Consider the following 6,370-nt stretch of genomic DNA (forward strand, 5'->3'; position numbering starts at 1 on the left):
CACAGGGTTCCTGATTTTGCCGGCTCAGCCCTGCTCAAAAGTAGTGGTGGGTGGAACATCAATTCTCCTAGCTTTGTTTTACCGGACATTTTGTTCGATACAACTGTCATTTGAGCATGAACAAAGTGCGCACAAGGCCATTCCCTAAAAAATGAGGAGTTGGTTAAAATAAGTGTATATTTTAGCTTTTTCTAGTCTAAGTGTATTTTTAGCTGCCCCCAGCCCGAAGTAGAGACGACAAGGAGATGTGGCAAACAGCTAGATTTTTTACACTTCGACAAAGAGAGGAAGACGGGACCAATGCATTTTTTTTGCCTACTCTTTACACTGTTTTTCTTTTTAGCGGAACCCTCCTCGTACCGGATAGAATGGGCCTTCACAAAGCAGAAGGTGAAGCCCAAAGAGGCCCTAACCATCCAAACCCTCCCCCGAACCCTAGCCCACCAGTCTCTCCTATATAAGCTGAAGGTTCCTAACTTCACAATGTAACCTATCGGCCGACCAACTTCCTCCCCTTGCGCCGCCGTCCCCTCCCCCATGAGCAGTTGAGCACGATGCATCTCTTCTTGTAGCCCCTGAGCTACAAGTTCGCTTGTTTTTGCTCGTCGTTTTCGCTCTTGCCTTTTATTTTTGGCTCAATCTTGTTGGCGGCTGTGATGCGCAACGGTAAAGGGATTTTCTGAGGGACGGGAACTTAGTTTTCCTCCTCCTGATTGAGAGAAACCAATGGATCCTTCTGAGCCTGCCCAATACACCAATGTTTTACTGATTTTTTACTGTTTCTTTTCTGCTTTCGGTTCTCCCTGGGATGTTTTCTTGTATCTTGCTTCAAAGGCGATTATTCTTTGCTTTGGTTGAGGTGAGGATAAACCTGTACAGAAACTTGACTGTTGTGTTGACCAAAATACAGACTACAATTATCTGATCAACCGAAAAAAGTTATTGCTTCTGTCTGCATCTTCATTTCTGTTTTGAATCTGTGCCGTGCACAACAAGCCGATGCTCTGGATCGAGGGAGGAAGGAAGCATGGTACTGTGCACGGAGAGTACCGATACAGGTGGTCTGCATATGTCTGCTCGTCTTGACGCCTTCGGGCTTTGATCTCGCGGGCCTGGATTTGACCAACATTCATTTACTTGTTTGACTTCTTGAGAGGGAGACCTTGTTTGCTTGGTGCTCATGGGATTATGTCTTTGGGAACGATTGTGCTTGTTTGATGTTGAATCAAAGGCTGGCTTCGTCGCAATAGTAACAAACGAAGATTGTATTTATGTCCAACAGCAAACTTAAAACAGCAAGACAAAGTTTCTTGCAGCAAGCACTGCACTTTTTTTCATTACTGGCACCACGTTCATTTTTTGATTAAAATGAAACGAATTCTAAACACATAAATAACTATCCCACGCCCAAATACAGAAAGCTAATGGCTCCCTAATAAATTGTTAATAAAATGAAGCAAACAATTTTGTTTCTGGAATACAGCTTCCCACCGATGGATTTGGGCTTGCCTTAAGGGCATGTACGAACGTGCCGGTTAAGCTGTCGTCAGAACTTACATTGGACCGTATCAAATATACAACCTTGACATCTCATGGTCACTTTTGACATTCATTAATTATATCTCATAATTGAAATATTTAGTAATTGCAACGTAAATACAATCTTGTCACAATGGTCATATTGGTGAAATAATTAATGTCATCTTTGATTGCACCATGTTATACATAGCTTGATTACATCTATTCAAAACACTCTACTCTTAGTATTGTTTCTAGGAGGTGCAAGCTATAAAACAGACATTTGCTAAATTCGTAACTCAAATATACTTTTCAACAATCCAATTGTAGAAACATAGTTTTCTTGTTGCAATAATTTCTACTTTGTTTTTAGAATTTTTTGAAACATTTCAAAAGATCTAGATTTATGTCTCAATTAGTAAATATAAATACCTACTTCGGTCATCCTTGAAGATAGATAAATCCTTTGGTTTTGTTCTTTAAGTTCTTACCATCAACTCATGACTGGAGTTCTTACGGATCTTACAAATTTTAGTCTCAAACATAGTTGAATGCTTCACTAGAACTTGCAAGCAAATCACTTCTTTAGATAATATATATCTTTTAACCTTTGTTTGTTTTTGAAAACAATTTTTAGTTGCAAAAATATCACATAACTATTCCAAACATTTTGAAATTCAGGTTTCTTGGAAGCAAGTAAACCGTAATGTAATTCTTAGCCTTTTGGATTGAAAGACGCAAGTATCATCATCCATAACATTAGCAGGAGAACATTGGAAGTATGCAGTAAGGAAAAATCCTTCTTGACACTCTTAAAGGACAATCCTCTCAATCATAAAAGATTCAACTAGATAAATAACAATCAATCAATTTCAACAACAAAGGTGGAATTGTGAGCCATAATTTTATAATTATATTGCAAACTACACATAGACATTGTTCATAATTAATTTGCACTAGTGATTAAACCTAATTAATACATAATTATGCTCCCACTCAAATCAATATATCTCATAATTGATAGTGAGTGACTGAAGATCTAAATCTAGTTCGTAGCCATTGATGACGAGAATTTTGACCAATGGGCAAACTTTTGCCGATCATATCTCAATATCAATCTTGTTCATCTTTTGATGCTTGATTTTCCGAGCTCAGAACGATTCTGTCAAAACTTCAAGATAATTGAGTACTATCTGCATGCATTGTCTGACCATCTTCGTCTTACACATCTCATCTCGTTTGTACTCATGTGGGATGTACTCTGAGATGCTAGAATGTCGTAGATGGTTGCAACAACGGGAAGAGCACTTTTAATTTTTATTTTAGTTGTGAGAGATTACCCTAATAATTGACTACTGCGCAATCAAAGGGTGCGAACAAAAAAGGAATAAACATCTCAGGCAATTCATAAAAGTATGATATGGTATAGCCCTAGGCGCCGGGAATCCTTCATGCCCATCTTCAATCTTCAGTTGAAGCGTCGTGACGGCCAATATTTTGTTGTCGTGGCAACCGTTTTAAAAATGCTGCTGTGGCGGCAATTTTAGAAAACGTTGCCGTGGCGACCATTTCAGAAAACGCTGTCATGGTACCAAATTTAACAATTTTACCGTGGCACGGAATTATAGCTCCTCGTCCCTCCCCTTAGTACACCTTCTCCACTTCGGGGTCCTCCGTGTACGCTTGCCATCGTCGCCTCTAACTTGTAGGGTATCTCTATGATATTTACATTAACGTGGCAATTTCGTTGCTCCAACCATTAGTTATGTGGTTAACCAGTTTTAACAATAATATTAGCTACCTACGTCCACAACATAAGACGATAATTCTTGATGCTAGATTAAGTTTCGGGGTGAGTGAAAGAAGAGACTTAATTAAAATCTCTAGTCCCATACTAAACTTCGTCTAATACGCATGACCCCTTAGAAGATCATCCATCTACGGCACTCTCTTGTGTACGCTGGTTCACTATTCTCGACTATGATGAAGCTCTAAACTGTTAGCAAAGAAGATCATCCATCTACGACACTCTCTTGTGTACGCTGGTTCACTATTCTCGACTATGATGAAGCTCTAAACTGTTAGCAAATCATCGACAACCAGAGTTGATCGATTGTTAGAACCTTGTAGCAAAGCTACATCATACTATCGATGAATTGAACCGAAGCAACACTCGAGGGAAGCATGGCAAGGACATCAAACTCTCACATCCACATGTGATCTAGATTGCAACCTGCATCTACTGAGCATCTCCAACAGGCGCCGGTCGCGCCGCGCGCAAAAAACAGATATGCCACGCGCGCATCGCCTGGTTTGGCGCGGTGCGCAGCGCTGGCTCCAGCAGCCGCGCTAAAATGCAGCGCGCGTGCGCCGCTCCAGCAGCGCGCAAAAATGCAGCGCGCGCGACTCGCCGGTGCATTGCATATGGCATTTTTAACATAAAATGATAAACATTTTCAACACAATAAAAATTGCACACAAACAAGTTGATGAAGTTCATGCCCACAAGTTTAAAATCATGCCCACAAGTTCATCCAACCAAGTTTAAAATGCAAATCAAGTTCAATACACAAATGAAAGACACATCATTCCTTGTCCTCGTCCTCGTCTTCATCCTCGTCCTCATCTTCGGAAGACGATGCTTCCGCCTCCGAAGAGGAATCTTCCTCCCTCTCCTCATCGCGCACCGCATCACGTGAAGCTCCGACGATGTTGGCAAGATCTTCAACGACATCTTCATGGGAATGTGTGCGAGGAGGCACATCAAAAGACATTCCGCCCATGGCGGCCGAAGGTGCACCCATGCCTCCCATGGTGGCCATAGCGTCGGGGGGTGCTCCAAAGCCAGTCATGCCTCCCATTGCACCTAAACCGCCCACGGTACCTCCGAAGCCACCCACGCCACCCATGGCGCCGAGGCCACCGCCACCCATTGCATGAACGATGGCTCTTTTTTGGATCAAGACTTCTTCTTGGACAAGATTGACATACTCCTTTTGCGCCGCATTGAGGTTAGTTGTGTCCAAGAAGAACAAGTGCTTCTCCCATTCCAACAATCTAGTTTGCTCCTCATTGCTCACCTTCCTCTCCTCCAAAGCCACCTTCCTCTCCTCGGCCACCACCCTCCTCTCCTCGGCCGCCAACCTTCTCTCCTCGGTCGCGGCATCTTGGGTCCTTGCCATTTTCCTCACCTCATTGGCTTCTTTTCTTGCCTTCACAATAGCTTCCATAGCATTTTTGAGCTCATCATCTCCTTTCCTCTTCTTCTTTTCGGTTTTGTCTTTCTTGCACCCATCCGGTCGCTTTGGCTTCGAGTATGAAACCGAGTTGGGTGCGGGGCTTCTCTTGCCGTCATCACTTGATGCATCATCCTCATCATCATCATCATCCAACTTAATTGTTCGCTTCCGTTTGTCGCTCAAATGCAAATCATCCAAATCTTCACGCTTCTTCCATTTCTCATCATCCTTCAACACTTCATAGCAATGAGGCAAAGTAAATACCCTTCCTTTCTTGATCTTCCCCTTCTTGGTTTTCCTCTCCTCTTCTTTGAACAAGTTTTGCGCAATGTTGTACTACATGAAAACAAAGCAAGTTAGCACCAACAACAAGCAAAACAAAGCAAGTTAGCACCAACATGTAAGATGAAATGGCACTTACTCTATCGTCCTCATTTGTGCCACTTGGGTTCAACTTGTCAACCTCCTTTTGACAGGCCGCCCACCTTTGACAATCCGAGTTGATTATCGACCACCGGGACCTAAGTGATCGGTTGGAGCGGTCAATTCCACTCATGTTGCGAGCATCAAAGTGTTCCTTCATCCGGTTCCAATAAGCATCTCTACTTTGATCACCTCCAACGGATGGATCCCTCGACACTTGCAACCAAGTATTGCATAGTAAGATGTCATCGGCGTTGGTGTAATTGCCCGCTCTTCCTTTCGGTGCGTCAACAATGCCCTCACCCTCCTCGTCCACCTCGAACTCATGGTCTTCAAAATGCATGTCATTGGTTTGAGACCAATGCGAATTGTTGGAGCCAACACCCATCGTTGACATGTATGCATCATCATTGAGACTACAATTTTTTTGCACAATGCAAATAAGCTATCTATATGTGACGAATGCATTCAAAAATAACAAAAAAAATGAAAAGTTAGATTTTTTTACCTTGGAGGCATTTCATCGAACATGTTGTGCGCGTCGGCCGCCGGCTCAAGGAGTGAGCTTGCCGGCGCTTCGGCAGCCGTCGCGCCTGTCGCACGCCCCGCAAGCTTCTTCCTCGCCTTGGAGGTGCGGAGCCGTCCGCCACCTTGTTTTTCTTCGCCGATGTCTTGCCCTTTGGCCGCGCCGCATTAGGGAGCTTTGAGGAGGAGGGGGCGGCGGCTCGGGCCGGCGCCGGCGCGACGCCACCCGCCGCCGAGGTCATCCGCGGCGACATGAAGAGGCCACGCGCGAGGCCGCTGGTCGGAGGAGCTCTGGCAGAGGCGAGGCCAACGCCACCCGGGCTAGGGTTTGTGGCGGCGGCGACGGGGGCGGGGGGGTCGCGGCTATAGGACGGGGTGAGCGGGGTGCCAGCGCATGCGTCCATGGGTGCGGGTTGCCGGCGCCGGCGCGCGCGGGGCTTTGGAGGGGGAGAAGAAGAGCGCAGCGCGAGCGTCGAGTGTGCCGCGCGCGGAAGCGGGCGCCGCAAATACACCGCGCGAGGTACTGCTTCCTGCCGCGCGCCCAACTGGTTATACCGCGCGCGCGGTTATTGCGCGCCCGCTGGAGCCATCCGCCAGGTTGCGCGCGCTAAAGTGGGTCTATTTACGGCGCGGCGCCTGTTTAGCGCGCCTGTTGGAGATGCTCT

The 6,370-nt window shown here is 45.4% G+C and overlaps 3 non-coding genes across 3 annotated transcripts; all 3 read left to right on the plus strand.

Annotated features, from left to right (window-relative positions):
- Positions 1–644: 644 nt before the first annotated feature.
- On the plus strand, positions 645–748 carry LOC123072563 (small nucleolar RNA R41). Its single transcript, XR_006435223.1, has one exon. It is a non-coding gene; the product is annotated as a small nucleolar RNA R41 (small nucleolar RNA).
- A 104-nt stretch (positions 749–852) lies between these two features.
- On the plus strand, positions 853–931 carry LOC123072786 (small nucleolar RNA Z155). The gene has a single exon (XR_006435423.1). It is a non-coding gene; the product is annotated as a small nucleolar RNA Z155 (small nucleolar RNA).
- Positions 932–1,014: 83 nt separating this feature from the next.
- Positions 1,015–1,131, plus strand: LOC123073176 (small nucleolar RNA snoR100). Its single transcript, XR_006435633.1, has one exon. It is a non-coding gene; the product is annotated as a small nucleolar RNA snoR100 (small nucleolar RNA).
- The last annotated feature ends 5,239 nt before the right edge of the window (positions 1,132–6,370 follow it).

Source organism: Triticum aestivum, chromosome 1A (assembly GCF_018294505.1).
Source record: "Triticum aestivum cultivar Chinese Spring chromosome 1A, IWGSC CS RefSeq v2.1, whole genome shotgun sequence".
Lineage (NCBI taxonomy): Eukaryota > Viridiplantae > Streptophyta > Magnoliopsida > Poales > Poaceae > Triticum > Triticum aestivum.